The following is a 19,706-nucleotide window of genomic DNA, read 5'->3' on the forward strand; positions in this document are numbered from 1 at the left end:
TTTCTCATCAACAGATTTGTAACCTGAATATCCAGTATAGAACATTTAAAACCCCACTGCTGACTATCAAAACACAGGCAGTAGAAGGAAAACTAAAATATTTTTGAATGAAGAGTAACGAATTAATTGAAGAAATAATAATCTGCTTCTAGACACTTGCTGAGCTGAAGAAACTAAATTATAGCAGAAGTAATTTAGAAAGAATTATCTATGACTTTTACAGGATAATTTTTTTTCTGAGCATGAGAAATAGGAATATGCAAGCAATCATTCACAGATTACTTATAAACTTGACATCCAGCGAATCTGCATCAAAACACATATGGCCAAAGCAAAACCAGAATAGAAGCATATAAAAACATGGATATTAGGAAACCACTGTCTAAATAAATCAAAAGACCCCAAATAACTTAAGGACCAAAATAATTTGGTTTGTTGGTTTGGGTTTTTTTATTCTATTAAGGTGACCACAGAATCACAGAACAGCATACATTGGAAGGGACATCTGGAGGTCATCTGCTTCAAACACCTCACTCAGACCAGTTCCAGTTAGATGGGCTGTGACCAGTCACATTCTGGATATCTCAAAGGATGAAGAATCTCTGGGCCCCTCTTCAAGCATTTTGTCATACTCATGGAAAATATCTTATGTGTGTTTAATCAGGATTTTCCTCCTTGCAGATTTTGTCTGTTACCTGGGACATTTTGAGTGGATTTCTCTGTAAGAAATCTGTGCTTTTTGTAATCCGCTCTTTTGCTGTGGAGAGTGTTATAGATAAAAAAATTAAATTCAGTACCAATCATACATACCCTGTCATACTGGTACTCTTAGATTACATCAGAAATCATGTACCTCTCTTTTCCAGATAATCTGGAACCAAACAGAAATAGGAAAGCAGAAAAAATAATGAGTTGTTTTGGTTTTGACATTCTTCTTCTGTGCCAAGCACAGATCTAAAATAAAAAATAAGCTATTTTTGAGGATCATCTTTTAGCTCCTTGGTTCTGGGTATCTCTAACCTGCAAGAGCTTTCAAAGTCCTGTACATGGCATTAGTATGGTACAATTCTATTCCAACAAAATAATTTCTAAATTCATTCCTTTTCCTTTTTGTATAGGTGCAGGTAGAATAGGACCTTGAAAGAAAGGGATGGATGACAAGCATATTGTCCTACTGGGAGAGGAGAGAAAGAAGTAGGGAAAGACTGGGAAAGAGAGAGAGAGATTTCTTTTTTTCTTCCATTTTTTTTTCTCCCTACAGTAGCCAGAGTTATCGAGTTTCCCTGCCATAAGTTTGCTTCCAATTCAATTCTAGAATCCTTCCCCTGGCTGGACTTGAGAGCACCAGACCATTTAGTCTTCCTAAAACAAGGACAAACATGTTTTTGCAGAGGCTAATACTTTAATCCTTGGGAGTATCTATATGAGTGTATAGTGTGCAACATTGTTTCTTTCCAGATATGAAACTTTTGTGTTATTAAATGTGAAGCTCTGTGCGCTGCAGTAAGGAATGTCTGTTGGAGCTCAGAAAGAAGCCTTTTTCTTTGTGGGCCAGGTAAAACATCTGTGACCCTTGTGGAATTATTTTATACCTGTAATTTTTCCTCATTTATTTGAACACATATATTTTAGAGAAACTTAGGACAATATTTACATAGAGCAGTACCCATATTATTTAGGTATTTCTTTTTTCTTAGAATTACAGATTATGCAACTAAAATTAAAACAAGGAGCACAACTTCTGCATTACATAGAATTTTAAAACAGTTTCTTCCTTTTAATTTTGTGGAGTTTTCTCAAAAAAGATCTGTGATGCAGCAGTAACATTAGGAACAGTTTCTAAGCAGGGAAAGTAAAGCTGTAGGTATTGCATCATGATGCCAAATTAAAGAGTACATAAAGATAATTAAGCCCGTAGAGATACACGTAAGTCTCTATTTGGCTTTTGATAGTGTCTGCAGAGGTAATTTTGGGAATAAATGGCGATAATATACCTTAGTGTATTAGAAAGTTCTTTAGGCATTGACCTTCATGGTTAGGCAACAATCTTTACCATTTTTATTATTTTTTTAAATCCATGAATTAATATTATCCAGAATATCAGCTGCAGCGACAAGGACCTCAAACAGGGTCACAGTTCAGCTAGATCAGATCAATTACTTTTCAGTGAAGCCAGGATAGCATTTTCAAAAATCCTGCAAGTAATTTCTGAGTTTGAAAGTTCAAATCCCACTGAAATGTAACACAACTCCTATTCATTTCACGAGTCTTTGAAAGTTTGCTTATTAAGCTTCCAAAGCTCAGATCTTCAGAGATACCCAAGTGCCAGTGTCTCACAGGTTTCAGTGGGAGATTGCTAGTCATTCAAATGCTTTTAAGCAGTGATACATAGGTCTTTGCTGAAAATCAGACAGAGACTGCTTTGAAAATGTACATAGGTCCCAACAAGAAACTTCCCCAAAGCAATGTGAAAAGAAATAGTAGGGAAAACAAACTATTCTTCTGAAAACAAGTAACTTGGCACTGGTTGCCACATAGAGAAAGAGATAGTTTTTGTCTTTGTTGTAATGCAACCTCTCCTAGCTGAGGGGTGTCAGGACAACTTCAGTTACAGCTCTGCACTGAATTTAGTTACACCTTCTACAAAAAACAGAGCAAAGGAAAATACTTAAATCATTTACATTAGCAACTGAATGGCTAAAAATCCCCTGGTTGGGGAAAGATCCCCAACTGAAGAAAGTAGAGTTTTTAATTAGGTACTGGGTCTCTCTGCGGTGGAGTTGATTTTCTTCGTATCACCTTGTATGGTGCTAGATCCTGCATATGTCACCACTCTGAACAGTACTGATAACAGACCCTTTATCTAGCTATCGCTGAACAGTGCCTTAGAGTGACAAGTCCTTCTCTGTTTCCCACTCTCTCTCTCTCTCCCCTCCAGGCAAGTAGACTGAGGGCAGGCAAGAGGGTGGTAGAGGATGTAGATGGGACAGCTGATCCCAAGTGATGAAAGGATATCTCATGGTTATATATAACATCATGCTCAGCGATTAAACCGAAGGGATGTTTTCCAGTGTCACCCTGGTGACCCTGGACACCAGGCAGCTGGTGGTGTGTGATTGCTCTTGCATCACTTGAATTTTGTTATATTTTGTTTCCTTTCTCCCCTCCACATATTAAACTGTCTTTATCTCAATCACAAGTTTTCTTACTTCTGCCTTTCTGAACCTCTTCCCTGTCCTGCTGTAGGAAGTGAGTGAGTAGCTGTGTGGGCCCAAGCTGCCTACTGGGTTAACCCATAACAAACCAGATCATACTTTATGCTCAAAAATGCAGCCTTCCAAAGAGTATTGCAGCATGGCTGCCACAGCACACATCTTTCAAAGAGAAGTAAGTAAATTTGGAAGATCATGACTTTTTCTAGTTATGTAGTCATAGCATTGAAGTACTTCATATATTTTTTCCTCTTTTAATTCAGAGGGGAATAGAAAACATCAAAAGGGCAGAAATAAACACTCTGGTGATAATTTCTGTGCGATTATCGAATCATGAAATCATTAAGTTTGGAAAAGACCTCTAAGATCATGGAGCCCAGGCATTAACCTAAGACTGACACGTGTGCCACCAAACCATGTCCTGAAGCACTCCATCTACCTTCCAGGGATGGCAATTCCACTGCTTCCCTGGGAAACCTGTTCAAATGTTTGATCACCCTTTCTGTCTAATCTAAACCTTCCCTGGTGAAATCTGAAGCCACTTCCTCTTGTTGCCTGGGATAAGAGACTGACCCCGATCTGGCTACACCCTCCTTTCAGACAGTTGTAGAGAGTCATAAGGTCATCACTGAGCCTCCTTTTCTCCAGGCTAAACAGCCCCAGCTCCCTCAGACACTCCCCACAGGACTTGTGCTCTAGATCCTTCAACTGTTTTGCTCTTCCTTGGACATGCTCCAGCAGATCGGAAGAGAATTTTTTAAATTTCACAGCAGATCATGTTCACATGAAGTGTTAGCATGATTTTAGATAGTCATGCAGTCCAGGTAGCTCCTTTTAGGAAAGAACTGGTGTCAATTTCATCTGACGTATCTTTGGTTCAGGAATAGTTACTCATTTATTCCTAGAAGCCCCCTGTTTTCTGGAGATGGGTGATTAAACAGAACTAGACAAGGTAGGCAAGACCCATCACCTCAAAGTAAGCACCAGAGTCTCTACCTCACCTCAGTTTGATGGCTCTTAGGAAGGAGTATGTGTGACAGGGAAAAATCTAAAAACCCATCCATCTGGTCATTCAAGAGGGAGAATTTTATCAGATACTTGCTAAGAGGGAGAACAGAGTCCTGAAGCACTATTTTTTTTTAACCAAATGGTGATGCTGAAATAATGGGTTAGCCTCAGGAGTTACCTTAATCATTTTCCTATTCTATAGCCTGTGCTCACAAACTTTTTCCTTACCTTATGTGATTTGTTCTGATAGAGCTTGAAATCTTACTTTTTCCTTACTAGAGCATAATTAAATAAATGTGTTAAAATGCCTGGGAACTTTCACTCCACAGCAGCTTTAAAAAAAACCAATATGAGCACTTTTAAGAGCAGATGATTTCACAACCTATGCAAAGAAATGGAAGAGTGCTATCTGCCTTCTGCAAAACAGTTCTCCTCTAAAGCACAAAGCTTAATTGGCTGCCACTATTAGATAGATCAACAATTTAAGTAAATGCTGTCACTTTTTCTTTTTTTAATGCTACCAATGACTTAAAATTTCAGTGCAGAACTGGCCATTAGAGTTAATCTTTATTTCTGACAGAACTCACATGGGGAAAGACTTCAGTTCACAAAATACACTGGGTTTTTTCCCATATCTTTACTGTTCTTTGCAACACTGTTCTATTCATTTAAGTGCAACAATAAAAGTAGTGCATATTCTTTCTAAATTACTTCAGTTACCTTGTGGAGATGCTACTGAGTTCCACCATCTTATGTTAGCACATTTTTCAAAATCTGACCAGCAAAGTACAAATCAATTCCTGACTTTGACGTCAATATTTTTAAAAATGTCCTAGCATTGACTTAAGTAGTAAAGTGTTTTTAAAAAGCATCCACACTATTTGATCTCTTTCACAGGAACACTGTGTTTAGCCTAGTTATAAGGATAGGGATGAAGCCTGACTGCATCCAGTTTTTCTCAGACTTGACAATCAGGCCTGGGTGTTGTCTTAATTGCCAAGAGTTATGCCTATGTACCTTCTATAAACTGTACTGTCATATATACAGCTTGGAACTAAGAATCATCTTCAGTTATATCTAGTATGGAAGCAAGATATATTAAAATAGGAATGAACTTAGAAGAAGTGGCTTCTAACCTCTTTTACAGGACCGTTGTGGGGTTACTTTAAAGTGTGTGGAGCTAAATGCACTGTTTGACTTGTGGAATTGATAATAAATTTTTATACTCTTGTGTGAGTTTTTCAAGAAGTTAGATGACATCAGCACTTCATTCACGTGGAGACACAATCTATATAGGAGAAAGCTGCTTGAAAAATTAAACAGGCCAAGGCTGACACTTTAGAACATATTTCTGGACTTTTTAATGATCTGGGAAAGAAAAAGTAATTAAATATTTCAGCTGCTTGCCAGCTATAAAGAATCTGGCACTATTGCCCACTTAGAAATTGAAAAGAGAATTTAACTTCTAATAGAAGGAAAAAATACACAACTTCACGAAAAGGCAGATACTTTTGGCTGATCCTAATATATCCAAATACCACATGCATTACAATTAGGAAAGTTTACTTAAAAAAACGTTATGAATGAGTGAGCTGATATGCATTGCTGAACCCAAGTACTTTGCAGGGGTGGCAAAAAATATGTGGCATTAAAGTATTTTCATTCTGCTCAGAGAGCTCATAGAGCTCGGTGGGGTATCTTCCACACTACAGAGCCCTGTCTGTGTCCTGGATATGACAGGCTGCAGGAACTCAGTGGCCATCAGAAACAAGCATTACTCTAAGTAGAGTTGCTCAGAGCCATTCTGCTCTGTGCCCTGTTCATCCTGGGCTGGCCAGCAGCCCAGTTGGCCCATGGCACCCACCCAACCAGCCTGCAGTTTTCCTTGCCAGGCATCTCTGCAGCACTGCCATGGGGGTCAGGGTGCCTGGGGACTGCCCCCTCCAGTTTCAGTCCCTGGCACTGCCTCAGTCAGAGGGATCAATTCCTCCTTCTTGCCTAACATTGCCAAGACAGTGGAAACTTTCAGAAATGGAGCAAGGTATCTGACATTTCTACAGTTTGGTATCACCAGGACACACATTCACAACCATCGGAGCATCCAAATGTCACATGATGCTGTTCCTCACTCTCTTGTGTACATGCTGACCAGAAGAAGGAGACAAACTGACTCCACAAACAAGAGAATTTTCTCATGTCATTAGCCCAGGTTTCAAACAAACAAGAGAAAAATCAGAAAAACCTGGTAAAAGAAATACAAAACAGTCCCAAATTCTGTATGTGTTGCCACAAGCACATCTCCTATTTCTGCTATGAATGTAGGACAGTCAGGCCAGCCTGCATCCTCAGCCTTTGTGCCATGGAGATCTATTCTCCAAGTCGAGACTCACAGGTGCCCCTTGCAGATAACTCCCTGATCCCAAAGCCGTAACTCATTCTGAAGGGAAGCAGATCTCACAGAGCTCTTGTCTTGTCCTCGTTTCATCGAAAGGCCTCACTGCGAACCCAAGCAACTCTCCCTCATAACATCCTCATAGGCAAACTCAGGAAGTGGGTACTGGATGAGTGGGCAGTGAGGTGGATTTGGAACTGACTGGACAGCAAAGTTCCAGAGGGTCTGTCAGTGGCACAGGATATAGTTGGAGGCCTCTCACTGGTAGTGTCACCAAAGGTTCCATACTGGGCCCAGTATTCTTTTACTTATTCATCAATAATTTGGATGAAGGGGCAGACACCTTCTTAGAAAAGCTGGGAGCAGTGACTGATCCAGCAGAGGCCTGTGCAGCCCCTCAGACGGACTTCAACAGGCTGGAGAGGTGGGCAGAGAAGGGGACATCTTATCAATATCTACAAGTATTTGAAGAGAAGGTGCCAAGAGGATGGAGACAGGCACTTCTCAGTGGTGCCCAGGAACAGGACAAGATGCAATGGGCAGAAACTGGTGCACAGGAAGTTCCACCTGACCACGAGGAAGAACTTCTTTACTGTGCAGGTGAGTGAGCACTGGAACAGATTGTCCAGAGAAGTTGTAGAGTCTTCCTGGACATATTCAAGTACCACCTGGTTGCAATCCTGTGTAGGGTGCTCCAGGGTGACCCTGCTTGAACAGGAAAGTTAGAGCAGATGACCCACTGTGGTCTCTTGTAACATTACCTGTTTTGTGATTCCATGGAAATGGAGATTCACTGGGCACCAATAATGAGGTAAGAGAACACATTACACAAATCACTGTAATAAATGTCATTCTCTGAATGCTCTGTAGCAGCTGTGATCTACTGGTGACTGTGCATCTCTCGTTCCCACAGTGCGTGAGCTGTCTCTTTAGTATACTTAGTACAACATGCAGGAAGCAAGTGATCTAAGAGAACTCTAAAACTGCCCCTAGTTCAGTCTGTTCACACATGCACCTGCAAAGCCTTGTTTGGTATTAAGCTATTTAGCAACAAAATGGAAACTGTCTTTTCCAGTTGGTATAAATAAGCCAAATCCCAAAGCATGTAGTTTACATTCAAAAACACTAATATATCAAGGCAGGAGAGATTGTCTGTGTAAGAGGACCTCTGCATCACCCCACTGCATGATTTATTTCTTTTTCCTGAAAGATACAGTCTTCCTTTCTCACATAGACACATACCCTGTATACATACTACCTCCTGTGAAATTGTCTTTATATTTTCCTTATATCTTTCCAGCCCATTGGTCAATTTAAAGAGAATTTTAAAAGTATTAAGAGACAGATTCAACTCATATGCAGTACATGCCTCTGAGAAAACTCCTTGCTGAACATCTAGCAAGTTCTGTATAATATTCTACCTCTGAAAATGCAAAATTGTCTGGCTAAGGCAGCTCAATGAAAACTGGTTTTAAAGTTTCAGGTTAATCTCAGGTTCATGACAGCTTTACTGCAGCAGGAAACAAAGACACCCATGCCCTTTAAATTCTACTTTCACAAAACAATACACTATATATAGAGGAAAGCCTCTTGGAGAAAAGATAAGAAAATAAGCAGCATATATGCATGGACATTCACATTACAGACTGTGGTATTAGAAGATCAGACATAATCACAAAAACAGAAGATAAGTATGCATATACATCAAACAAGTGAACACAGTACCAAGTGTTCAATACTGTGCCTTTGAGATCAACAAAAAGGACTGGAAGGGTTTTATACCACGACATCTTTCAGTTCAGCCTAGAAAGTACTGCTTATACAAGATCTCTGTAAAAAGGAAAAGACAGATGTGTTTTGGCCAGTATTTTGCCCCTGTGATAGAATGAGTTTCACTTTTAAGAGAGGAGTATGTTTATTGATATGAACCAGTGATTTAACAAAATGCAACAGTAACTGCAGCAGTGATTTAACATTTGATGCCAAGGTACATTTGAACATTTGCTGTATAGAGGAATGGGTCAGGCAAAATTCCCAGTGAGACCCTCCCATTGAGTCATGAGGTTCAGAAAGGACCCCCTTGCATTCTAAATTCCTGTTTCAGTTTATGTGAGGCTATATCCAGACTTAGTCCTAGACGTGGTTGATGATTTATGTCTAAAGAATTAGATACATAATGCTTTAGATCACTCAGCTAAAATTTCAAAGTTTAGCATGCTGTTAATTACTTACCAAGAATCTATTGCAGCAAGGAATGTCTCAGCTACAAGGAGTAACTGTGAAAGGCACCCCTACTCAAGGGGCTATCCTGGCATGCAGATCGCTGCCATGTAGATTTCAATGGGCCCTGGCCTGCCCACTATTTATGGAGTAATGTGATTGACTTATATTTGCATGCCAGATGTAATTTTTTTGGCACATGCTCATCTAGCCCTCAGCTGTTGAGGAAAATTTATATCCTTTAGCTTGTATTGTTTTCTGTACTCCCAGAATCATAGGGGCCTGGGTTGAAAAGGACCTTAAATATCATCTAGTTCCAACTCTCTGCCATGGACAGGGATACCTTCCACTATACCAAGTTGCAAAAAACTCAATCCAACCTGGCCTTGAACACCTCCAGAGACGGGGTATTCACAACTTCTCTGGGCAACCTGTCCCAGTGCCTCACCACCCTCACAGTAAAGAATTGCTTCCTAGTATCTACTGTAAACATATCTCTTTGAGAGTTCAAAGCCACTGCCGCTTGTCCTGTCACTATATGCTCTTGTAAACCATGTCTCTCTGTCTTTCTTGTAGGCTCCCTTCAGGTACTGGAAGGCTGCAGTTAGGTCACACTGAAGCCTTCTCTTTTCCAGGCTCAAAAAGTGCAATTCTCTCAGCCTTTTGTCTTAGAAGAAGTGCTTCATCCCTCTAAACACATTGGTGGCCTCCTCCAGACTTGCTCCAGCAGGTCAATGTCCAGTCTGTGCTGGGGACCCCAGAGCTGGGTGCAGTGTTCCAGGTGGGGTCTCACAAGTCCAACTTAAGCCAGATGCAGCTACCACAATCACTCCTGGTTGGTTATGCAGAGGTGAGGGAGAAGCACACATCACGGGTCTGTACCTTCCCTCCCTCCCTCCCAGCAGTTTCAGGGTGTTGTGGCGCAGGGTCAAGAGAAAAGATGGTTCCTGTGATTCCGGTACTCCTGCTGGCAGCTATTGATATACAGTATAATTTACAACCACTCAGCATTGGTTTGGAAAACAAAATGGTCAAAACAGACTGAAATAGGGCCAAACATCAGAACTTGTATGAGGATTAGGTATAAATGTTCTACACGCAGTTTCTTCCTTTCCTCTACTCCTTATTAAAGTATATTGCTAAATGGCAAATGTAAGGGTCAAAACCTTGTGGTATTCACCCATGCAAACACTGCTCTGTAGTCTTCGTTTCAAAGATTTGCTAAAACCAAGTCTTCTCTTACAAGAGCATTCATAGAACTAGAACACGTGTCTGTCCAAATTGTAAACCACCCTACCTGGTGCACAAAATATCCCCAGACAACCCCACCATTGCAGCAGTCTCACGGAACATACATTTCAGCTCTCATATAAATGATTATTTGAACACAGTGAAGCGTTTCTGCTGAGAAACTATTAGTTTACAGAGGAAATACCACAAGGTTTCCTTGCTTTGCAGTATTCAGCTACTACCAGGTGCCTCCCACTGTGCTAGAATGGCTCACTCAGACTGAGAAAGGTGTCTTTCAGCTTGATTTCAGGCCACCTCCTTGCAACCAAGTGCTTATACATGCACCTATACTATGGTATAGCTTTCCTTTCTGCACAAAGACTAAGAATGCCTTCATTATGTTTCATGCTGTAAAAGGGGAAAAAAAAAAAGATAAAATAAACCCCAAAACCATAACAAAACAAGAATCCTACCTACCCCCAAGCCAAACGAACAAACAAACAAACAAAAATGAAAGAGCCTGCCCATGATAGCTGAGATTTTTTGTAGCTGTCAGTCTTGGTCATATTTGAATTAGACAAAGACATCTAAAACCTCGTAATTAGTCATCAGATTACAATCACTATCCCTAAGCTCACTTTAAAGGTAAATCAAACTCGTGACTGAGAGAAATTTCACTTTTCTAAGGTATAAAGTCTAAAGAAAATAAGTGTCAGACACTACAGCTATGACTAATTTAGATTTTATTTAGTGAAATCTGGAGCTAGAATACTTCTTATTAATACCTGTTAAGACTGTTTTATCGAGTTCACATTCTGTGGACAGATGTATTTCTAAGTTGCAAAATAAATCAACTCAGATTTTGCATCCACAGGATACCGGTCAATGGCTTAAAGTCCTAATAGACATCAGTGACAAGTGGCACCCATACTGGGACCAGTGCTATTTAATAACTTCATCAATGACATGGATGAAGGGATTGAGTGCACCCTCAGTAAATTTTTAGATGGCACCAAGCTGAGTGGTGCACTCAATCCCTCATTCCATCCGTCAGGTTGACACACCTGACGGATGGAATGGCATCCAGAGGGACCTGGACAGGCTCAAGAAGTGGGGCCATAGGAATATCATGATGTTTAACAAGACCAAGTGCAAGGTGCTGCACCTGGGTCAGGGCAAGCTCCAGTATCAGCACAGGCTGGGGATGAACAGATGGAGAGCAGCCCTGGGGATAAGGACTTGGGGGTGCTGGTGGGTGAGAGGCTGGACATGACCCAGCCATGGGCACTCACAGCCCAGAGAGCCAAACGTGTCCTGGGCTGCATCCAAAGCAGTGTGGGCAGCAGGGGAGGGAGGGGATTCTGCCCCTCTGCTCTGCTCTGCCCTGGTGAGACCCCACCTGGAACACTGCATCCAGCTCTGGGGTCCCAGCACAGGAAGGACATGGACCTGTAGGAGTGGGTACAGAGGAGGGACACCAATCTGTTTAGAGGGATGGAGCACCTCAGTGAGAAAAGGCTGAGGGAATTGCATTTGTTGAGCCTGGAAAAGAGAAGGCTTCAGAGTGACTTAAATGCAGCTTTCCTTCTGAAGGGAGCCTACAAAAAGACAGAGAGAGACCTTTTACAAGAGCATGTAGTGACAGGACAAGGAGGGATAGCTTTAAACTCTCAAAGAGAGTACATATTAGCAAGCACATATTAGCAAGCACATATTAGCAAGCAATTCTTTACTGTGAGCATGGTGAGGCACTGGGACAGGTTGCTCAGAGAAGCTGTAGATACCCCATCCCTGGAGGTTTTCATGATCAGGCTGGATGGGACTGTGAAAAACCTGGTCTAGTGGAAGGTATCCCTGTCCATGTCAGGGAGGTTGGAGCTAGACGATCTTCAAGGTCCCTTCCAATGCAAATCATTCTATGATTCTATGAATAATTGTCTCATTTGGAAAGATGAACAGCTGAACTAATTACCAATAATTGTAATCGTGTATTTTGAAAACTTAATCGTGTTATTTTACTTTTTTAGTTGATAAGTCAGAGCAATTTAAATTTAATAAACAACTAAATTTAGTTATATTTCAATCTACCAAGAATCGTCATATAGTACATTTCCATTCATTCTAAAATTGCCTAAGTATCTGTACTACTTTAAGGTAGCTTGAAATAGAAATCAATAAAAAGATAGCTAAATAAAATAAACAATTGGTGTCTACTACATGCTAAAATACAGTAATTTATGTATAATATTCTGTGGTTCCTCCTCTATTTCTGAATAGTTTGTGTGTTGTTCTCCTGAGATATGCAAATTATTGTTTCCATCTGGTTTATTGCCAGAAGGGACTGCTTGAGAATTTAGTTTATTAAAGCAGGGATGAATAAAAATACAGCAGTTTACTGGAAATATTATCTGCAAAAGTGTGAGTCTGTAACTAGCTCCTCTTTTAGCATCTAGGCCACCACTACTTCAAAAAAAAAAAAAAAAAAAGAAAAAAAGAAAAAAGAAATTACTTACTGGCAAATATTGCCAGCCTTTCAAGAAATTGTTTGAAGCACTCAACAAAAATTCCTCCTGATTTCAGGTCAAATAACAGATTATGGAAATACTATCTCAGTGGTTCCTCAGATGCTGTATTTCCTACTTCATCAAAGAGCTAATGCTTTCCACTCTGACTTAGTCAACAACTGTCTAGGTGTGCCCACATCCTCAGCTGATCCAATTTAGTTGACAGCACTTTTAAAAGAAAATCCTAGGAACCAGGAGGAAGCTGTGACAAGCCATGATTGCAAATAGAAACTGCACCTTGGGGAGTTCCTCACACTGCTGTGCACCCCAGTATCCTGCATCTGGGCTGTAGCAGCCAAGCCCAGTATTAATGGCTTTTCAATTGCATCATCCCTTTCTCATTTACCTAGCCAATTTTAGATCCTGCTGGTTAGACAGAATGGATTAAAAGTTAATGAATGGAAACAGAGCTTGGCAACCAGAAACTGATTTCTAAGAATTTGCTATTCAATATGCCTTTTTTTTTTTTTGTGTGTGTGTGTGTGAGGTCCCTGGGAAATTATTAAAAGCTGATTTTGGACATATTTGTACAAGGAATTTTGACAATACTAATTTTAACTTTTAAGACATATAGAATATTAAAATTTCAAGTATTCACATAGAAATTGGTATTTGGTTGGTAGATACAAATATCAAAAAAATTAACTCTGCGTATGCAGTCAATGATTTTGGTTGTGTTGGTTTTTTCATTGTTGTTTTATTATTGGCTATTTTGCCAAGTAATCAGACTTGGTTTCCTGTTCCAGTCCTGGTCTGAGCTGGAACAGTACTAAGTTTCATACTAGAAAGAGAAGTGAAGCATAGCTGAGCACTGGAAGCTTGCTACTTATATTAGAGATTTAACCTTGACAACTGCTGATGAAAGACTGTACTTCTCTGCTAATTAGGTCAGAACTAGAGAAAAGAATGTAGAAAACAAATAAAGCTTCTTCAGTCTGCAAAGAAAGTTTGCCATATCAAGCTGCAGATAAAATGCTTGTAATCTCATTTTTTATCTGAGGTAGTTCCAAAATGAGAAAACCTGGTGTGTTCTGTGAGGAGTGCTTCTTTATACAATATTACAAAGTTGTATGTTACCATTCTTTAACATATATCCTATACTCTCTTAGATATTATTGCATCTTATATATTATTGTGAAGAAAAGGTAATGTAAAAATAGACAAGAAAATGAAACATCATCCCAACTGTCTCCATATAAAAGATGCTCTATCTTTTAAGACAATTCTGCTGCAGAAGAGCAATTGAATTCTTCTGTTCATTTGGAAATGGGATTTTTTTGGAAGCGAGTCCTTCATGTACAAATTAAGATAATGTAGGAAGCTAAAGGAGCTTGGGCTTTCCTCAGCCTCTACATATGAGTATGCTTTTCCTGTCTCTTTAGAGCTACATCTGTAGTCTGGCAGGTAAATGATACAATCTTTAGGCTCTGGTTAGCTGACGTGGGGGATGAGGACAAGGAAGATCACAACTTGCTCCTTGTTCACACATCACAGGTTTTCCAGAAGGAATAAAAGGAGCCTATAGACACAGGAAAAGGAAAATAATAGCACACATTCTGACAAAAGGAAAGCAGAGTTTAGCTTCATCTAGCCAGATGTACTTTGAGCAGGAGCGAGGGCCAAATGTGGTGTAGTTGTCATTTCCAGCTTAAACTATCCTGTGGTACTATGGCTATTAGGCTGGAGGAGTGTCTTGCTCATGTAAACAAGAGTAGAAAGTTAAGTAAATCTGTGTACATGTTAGAACTAAAACTTCTAATCCATTCCTAAAATCCATTATAAAGGTTTGTGTGTCACCAGCTGTCATATTTCCTGCTAAATTGTCTCATTCTTCTCTATCTTATGCAGGTTGCTGTGTGAAGTTGCTGTTGCTACTGTGCCACATTAATGCAACATCAACAATTTTTCTCTTTTTCCATTTTTAAGTTGGAGGCCTCTGGTTTTCTGGAGAGGACAGTATACTGTCTCTCTTTGCAGAGTTCTCTGAAAGGCCCTGTGATGTGCAACAATCCTGTCAAAATGCCCTGCAGCACGAAACACAGTCGTGTTGATGCAGTCACAGAGTTCTACTAGGTCGGTGTTAAAACACAGCTCTACAAAGATTCAAATAAATGTTTTCAAAATTTCAGTGCATATTAAATTGCTACTTAAATACATTCAATTTCAAAGATATTCAAAAAGGACATTTTAACCCTACAGACATTTTCATTATCATTTAATCACATAAAAAAACCACACTGGAGACACAACAGTGTTGTTTAAAAAAAAATTCAAAGCAAAAAAAATTAAAAGAAGCTCAGATGTAAACTACACAACTTGATTTTTTTTAAAAAACTTTGTGGCCAGAAAGAATAGCAATAGCCACATTTTTGCTTTTTTTTTCAAAATTAGGTGTGTTTCTAAAAGCATGCTTGTAAAAATCTAGTATTGGAGTGTATTCTTACTTGAAGACTAGAACTCTGAAACAGATGAATTTTGTGGTCCATCTGCTCCTTCCAGAAGTCTTTTCTAGTGCTTCACTCTGCTGAAAACCTCACTGGAGCACACAAGAAAGGAAATCCTTCAAAACATTTTCACAGGCAGTTGCTGCACTTCAGAATAACCTTTCACCTGAGAAATCTCTTGGAAAGTGATGTAGAAGTCAACACTCATATCTATTCGATCGGGGGCAGGGATATAAACTCAAGCTTCTGGCTCACTTGTTTGAATGTGAGAAAGTCAGATAGACTGGTCTAATTTCATACAAAAGGGAGAAGAAAAAAAGAAAATACAAAGGGAGGGATCAGCAGTGTAATTTATTCAGGATCTTGCCTCAAAAGACGATGCAGGAATTCAAACTGAGTCTGCGTTATCCTGTGGATCCTTCTCAGTCCAGCCATTAGGAATTGAGGTCTTGGAGTATACTTCATCTACGATGGAAGGAAAAAAGGCAGAGGTTTGAAGACTTTGGCTAACAAAAATAATTCTGTAACTAGCCTTAAGGAGGATAGGAGCATCCAAGGGCTTTCATCTCTTCTCTGACTCATTTTTGGCCATGAATAAAGTATTTCAACCTTCCTGTCTCTTTTCCTCCAGCCGTAAAATGATATCAGTAACCCCTCCTGGCTTCTGATGCCAGTGAGAATTAGGTTCACCAATTCCAGCATATAAAGCTACCCAGGTTAACCAAACCAAGCTTCAGTTTTCTTTTTATAGCAGCAGTATTGAACATAGCCACAGCAGAAGAGAATGCTGCTGAAGCTTCACTTGTGTTACAGGCAGGAAGGTGAGAGGAGGAAAGGAACAGAGACAATATTTTATGTATCTCACTTTGAGCCCTGAAAGAAGCTTCTGCTGATACACATCATATGTTGACAGTTTTAATGTAACTGTTTTTTTAAGTTTGCTAAGAAGGGGCAAACTGAGAGCTGGCAAGCCTTGCCAGATGGACACTCTTCCACTGAAACACTTTTTCTCAGTACTGGCCATGAGTCACTTTTCCACCCTGTGATCAGTGTCAATGATATAAGCAATGGATCACTAATATATGCTGTATTACACACAACAGAAGTAGAGGCACGTTTTAGACAACTGTATGTTCCTACAAAACATCTAAGAAATATCTGGACCCATTTAGCTCAGCTCATTGGCTTAACTGCATTTAAAGTACTGTTTTGCCTGTTTATTCTTTGAAGTTTGTCCTCTGTCATAGACTTGATACCACTCAAAAGGAAAAAAAAAGAAAAGAAAAACCATTTCCTGTATAAAGTACCAGTAACAAGTGCACCTCTGGGACTTTCCAGCAATCCTGAAGAAGGATTTTCAGATAATCAGACCACAATTAACAAGCTCCTAGAGCAAACTATCAGAGCTTTCTACCTCTCATTCCTCTTTACAGATACTGCGATCTTGCTGGAGAGCAGACTTATTTAATATTTCATAGAACAAATACCATCTTTTGCAGCAGGCCATCACCTCAGAAGATAAGGGAATTAACTCCATTCTCACTTTATATCAGTCTTTTTATTTTCTTCCCCGCAGCAATAGTGCTACCAGTTGCACCTTTCGTCATACCTCCTTGTTCCCTTCATACTGCCTCTTTAGTGATGAATATTTCATGGTTTTTTTCTGGGAGAAGAAGGGAATGCATTTCAAAAGCAGATAGCAAACTAAGACACAGAAAGTTTATGAGCTCCATTTCACATAGGCTGTGACTAATGACAATTCATTCTTTTTAATTGTTTGCATATATTTTCTTCCTCAAGACTTGCAGCACATTGCACATTGCATTTTTAATCAGTTACTGTCACCACCACAAATTCATATAGAAATACATATTTCAGTTTTCAAGGCAGAGACTGTTTATTAGCTTATTCAAAACATATCCAATTTATATGTACTTTACCATAAACATGTAGGTGAGGGAACAGAAGCCTTTGGATCTTCAGTAGTACTCTGAACCACTCACCACCATTCCCCTGCACACTGCTTGCATGCACATCGCTGTTCCTGATTATCAACACACAGTTCCCATTCCACAAAGCAGCAGGACCTTTCTGTCTATTCTGAATAGAAATGTAATGGCAAATTCATAATCTTAAACAATGTCTTTCCAGAGCAGCATTGCACATAATATTGATATGCTTCAACATGACCAGATTGCTGAAGTAACATAATGGCTGCTGGGCTTCTTGGGACACACTCTATCAGTTACAGCATCTTACTTGAAAACTCAAAGCCACCACACAACATCTATATCCACCATTCTGCAAGGAAGGTCTTCCTTTGCACAGAGGTTTTAATTTAACTTTCCTGAGTCAAACATTCACATATTAGTCTGTCCACCTAGGAAGAATCAATACTATGTTTTTTCAGGCTGACTAGTTACAGAATCACAAAATCTAAGCTGATTGTCTGATGTCAGGAGTCTGAAGGAAATCAGAATCTCTCAACTTCTGCATCAGTATCTTCCACAACCAAAGGGACAACTAGGTTTATATAAAGTACTGCAGGTAGGAAATGCAGTTCACTCAAGAATTCCATCTTCAATTCAAGGGACTGTTTTGCTGCGAAAGCAGCAGAGTTTAAAAGTTTACAGAGCAGCAGAGTTCAAAAAAATGGATTTGCAAAAATACTTTTATTCTGCTATTTTCCTTACTAGGTGGTGCACTGGGCATTCACAATCAACCTGCAACTAGCCGTTAAAGTGCAACCATAAATGTTCTAGTCTTGCAGCTGCAGCAAGAATGGAGCATCATACATTCTGTGCATTGAAGTCTAGCCTCTGAATCTTGAGACAGATGTGCACTGGAATGCTGAAAATCTTGACAACTGTGATGGGTGTAAATTCTGAAGTAAAAAAATGTGTGAAGAAATATTTCTCAATGAAAAATACAAATTCATGGCTAGCATGGACTGTGTAGTAAATGCAAACAGAATTGCCAGAAACCTCCAGCTTCTATTGAAACCCATTCTCCCTAGTCCTCCCTAACTGTTTTCAAGTATTTCATAAGTGACTTGATTACTTATCTTTTAATAATTCCGTTAACTACATTACAGCACAGCAAAATTTTCAAGTAGGTTAAATCAAAGGTAATTCTCTAAAAGTTGGCGTATGCATTTTTCATGGCACCTGAAATTTCAAACTACGTTTCATTGCCAATTGTTGAAGAAAAAATGAGTACTAATCATATTTTGAGATGCAAAAAACTCACACTTTTTCTGTGCACATACAATGATCATTAACACTTGAACTTCATATAGATGGAAATTGATAGTTAACTCCGTATTTCTGTTACAAATTACCACTTAAAGCTAGAGACTTCACAGCAGTGTAAGAAAATGCCAAAAAGCAAACCAGCAGGACAATAAACTCAGTTAAAAATACTAGTTTATCTGAAGTGAGAGCTGTAAGGAAAAACAGAAAAAGAAGACACTTTGAAAAATTCTTAACTATTTCCCATTTCAGTTACAAAAAGCTTAAAATATCACTAGACATAGGTGAAAAAGGAACTGAAATAGTTCTGAGATGTGCTTAATTCCACTAATGTACCCCCGGAGGCAGTTAGCAATCAGCCCCAGAGAGCTGAAGCATTTGTACCCCTCTCAAGCACAACCACTCCCACCGAGACCAGGTTCCAGTCCACAACACACCTGGGCTTCTTAGGAAGAGGATTTTTTAGTTCCTCTGACAGATGAACAAATTAAGAGTTTCTCCAGCAGACATACTGAGAGAAGATTGAAGCTCTGTCCCTTTGTAGCGGGTTGGGTTTGTAACTGGGCAGAAACACCAATTTCGTGTAGTGGTTTCGTCCAAAATACTCATTACTGTTTATCTTCTGTGAGATAAGAATTAGGAGAAATGCAAAGCAGGCACCAAACTTGAAAGAATATAAAGAAGTTTATTAACAGACCTAAAAGAAGAAAGAAAAAAAAATCATACCACACCTTCAGAACTCTTCTCCTCCCCCCACCTTCCTCCCTTCTCGCACTGACAATGTAAAAAGACAACCCTTGAGATGTTCAGTCTGTTTACCACTTCCATAATAACCTTGTTCAGTCCATTTAGGAAGAGGAGTCTCTCTTGCACATGCTATGAACACATTATCATAAAAAGACAGCCGCCCACTTCCAAATAACTTTGTTCAGTCCATTTAGGAGGAGGAGTCTCTCTGCTCGCATGTGAGTCCCTTCCCACAACTTGCAGCTTTTCCCACAACTGCTTTCGAGGGTCCACTCTTGAAGTTTTTTGGGGTACAATTTTAAGGTTGAGCTGTTCAGAAACGAAAGTTCTTTCCACCCATCTCTGGGAGCATTTCATCTCTAAGAAATCTTTGGGAGCATATCTAGGAACTGAGGTTTTCTCCTTTCCCATTTGGAGCAAAAGTCCTCATCGCTTCCATCTTCCCCTGTTCAACTTCTCATGAAATTACAGCTGCGTCATATTCTGCCTATCTCAGCGCAGGTGCTTTTGCTTATGAGTTGAATTGAACACTCCACCCCCCATATCGTCATGAAATTACAACGGATACTGCTGACTTTTGGCGGGGGAAGACATGCAGACAATCAATGTGATTGATAAAGCAAGCTTCATTTATTAGC

The sequence above is a fragment of the Corvus cornix genome, chromosome Z (assembly GCF_000738735.6).
Source record: "Corvus cornix cornix isolate S_Up_H32 chromosome Z, ASM73873v5, whole genome shotgun sequence".
NCBI lineage: Eukaryota > Metazoa > Chordata > Aves > Passeriformes > Corvidae > Corvus > Corvus cornix.